The sequence below is a fragment of the Populus trichocarpa genome, chromosome 13 (assembly GCF_000002775.5).
Source record: "Populus trichocarpa isolate Nisqually-1 chromosome 13, P.trichocarpa_v4.1, whole genome shotgun sequence".
Lineage (NCBI taxonomy): Eukaryota > Viridiplantae > Streptophyta > Magnoliopsida > Malpighiales > Salicaceae > Populus > Populus trichocarpa.
In genome coordinates, this window is record NC_037297.2 from 10,214,062 (window position 1) to 10,217,129 (window position 3,068).

Below are 3,068 nucleotides of genomic sequence, written 5' to 3' on the forward strand. Positions count from 1 at the left end.
TTATGGTGGCTACATTATCGAAGAGGTTGGATTCAGTTTTGTTATACAAGCACTAGTTTATTAAACATTATTAATTAATAATAACATTATTAATTAATAATAACATTATTATTATTATTATTATTATTATTATTATTATTAATGAAGATTAAAATTAATAAAGAAATAAAAGACCATGATGTTTTACTATAGATAGATCGAAGCCTACATGTATTTTTTTTTATTGTTAATAGAAGAATTGATGCATGTGATATCAAGAATTATATACAAAAATAAATGTTAGAATATAATATTGATGTAAAGTGAAGACTAAATCAAGAAAAACTGAAAGATAAATATAATTTAAAATATTTGAACGACTTTTGCTTTTTTGCAGACTTTATCAAGGTTTTTGGTTTCCTGATTTTGACCAACTGAACTGTGGTGTCTGTTTGTTATCTTCTCTATATATTATATCACAACCATCTGCCCATTTTATCGTTACAAGCAAAGAAGCAGCTTCTTCATATAAGACTTCTTTAGCTTTTTCTTCGTCGTACCATCAATGGATGGCCAATGTCTTCCCTGTCACCAGAGTCGCAGATCTAGTCCCGAGATTCATTATGCCAGTCGAGAAAGAACCAGAGAAAGTAATGGCAATTAGATCAAGACTCTTTGAGGCCATTGAAGAATCAGTGCTGTCAATTATTATATTTTCAAGAGATTGTGTTTCTTTACCTTGGTGCTTTGAAGAGCTTGTCAAGATTGTCGGATTCATGGATGAGATGAGATCGGACACTGTGTTTCCAGTTTCTTATGATGTCGAAGAATCAAAGATAGATGATCAAACAGAGAGTTACACAATTGTCTTTGATAAGAATGAAGAACATTTTAGGGAAAACAAGGAGAAGGTACAAAGATGGATGAATATTCTTAGTGCAGTTGAGATATCATCTGGAACGAGATCATTAAAAAGGTAATAATTACTTCTTCTTTTTTTGTGCCAGATGATATCTCAATTGCCAAAAAAAAAAAAGTAAATGAAACTGGGAATGCTGAAATATAGTGTTGCTTTTAGAACTTAATGTTAACAAATCTAATCTATTTATTTTTATGACCATATTTAGGAAATATATTTTTGAAAGTTAAATACTTACATGAGTTTTAAATTATATAGTAAATTATTCATTTCATAAATGAAAAATTTAAACTTTATAGTTTAATGGGAAAAAGAATGTTTAATTTTCACGTCTTTTTTATCCAATCTATTTTTTTATGACAATTTTACCTGAGCTGCGGCTGCGGCTGATGGAGCTGCGGCTGCTGGAGCAGCTGCCGCTGCTGCCGCAGCTGCCGCAGCTGCCGCTGGAGCTGCAGCGGAAGCAGCTGCAGCTGAGTTTTGGTTTGGAATCTAACTTGCTTTAGCTTGAAGATCATCGTCAGTTTTCCATGGATCTAATTTCTTATCAGCCCTTGATTTTCTTTTTCCTTGTTAATTGCCATCAAAGTACAGTGAGTAGTGATTGCAAGACATCATGTGATCTTCCTTCTTGTTTGCATGTTCATCAAAGCAGCCAACACGAGGGAAAAAACATAGCAAGGATTTTCATCATGCTAGGACAGGTCCTTGTTTTTGCACATGGTTTTGGTTTGGGGTAATATATTTATTTTGGCGTCTCGGTGTTTCTGTGACCGTAGATCCCAAGAGGTTTTTCCAGCTACTAATTTCTTATTAGCTCTTCTTATAAGGTTTGATAGGTGGTAAGAGAAAATAAAGTCCCTAATAAATGCTAAAAAGTCATAACAAAACTCTTAATTAATACTAAAAATCTTGTTAATTTGAATGAAGGAAAAATGGATTTGGGTAATATTATTTAATTATAACCATCAAAGATTTTAACTATTCATTTTTATAAATATGTTTGTTATACAGTAATAGATAAGTAAGAAAAAAAATATAAATAGAGGAGAATGGACTCTCAAATAAAATAGCCATTTTGCACTATCATGTTGTTGAATTACATGACATGATTCTTCATCATGCTTGATTGTCACCACTGACATTGTCATTGAATATCCCAACCGTTCAATTTGCGGTTATTGGCAATAAGAAAAATTTTGTTGTAGTTCATGCCTTCAAGAGCTCACAAAAGATTTTCTTTCCCTTAAATACTGAATTCTTCAACACTTGGAACAATCATTAAGGGTAAATACTTGGATGATCTTTTAGCTGTAACCACGAAGAAGATTTTGTTAGTTGCTCCACTTGTGTAAGATCTTATTACAGAAGATGATAAAAAATCAGAAAGTATCAGACTCAGTCTTTTGTTCGTAATTACATATTCAAAGAAAAAGACAGCAAAGATTGTCAAATATTAACAACTAAGAAACTCTAAAATTCCACCATGATGTGATTGAGAAAAAAAAATTAAGCAGTGAAAGATGAGCTCTAAATCCCAATTGATTCAAATAAATGGACAAATGCAAAAAAAATAATAAAAAAAATTGCTTGGTCGATGAACATCTCTGACCCTTAAACAATGGTGCTTCCAGCCTCCTGTGCTTCTATTAAGAGAGAAGCTAATTTTGGAGTGTAAATTGTTTTGAAGATTAATGAATAGTGTTCAGAAGCTATCCTTGGTTCCATTCCAGCAGATGTGGTATTTGCAAGGATCATTCCTTCCTTAAGATAAAAATCTTTTAGTTAAGCAACTTTGAGTTATTGCTTGTCCTCCAACTTTACCGGCAAGAACTTTGGCGTTGCCTGTCAAATAAATCAATAAACAAAAGTGATATTTTAATTAGCAAATCGATCGGTAATTCAATGTTCATCTAAACAATATATGATTCCCAAAAATAGGTTAAAGGGGATAAAAAACCTAATGGCACTAACACTATAAAGGATTCATTTACATACTTATAAAGTTGGCATCAACAATGTGGAAATCTATGGCATAACCAACTCATATTGAAGATCACTTATCTCTGCCTTCAATATTTTTAAGCAACAATTTCATAAGAACAAAATCCTTCAGGATCTTGGGTTTCCCTTTGCTAGTTTCTATTTACGATATTGTTTGCTTTCACAA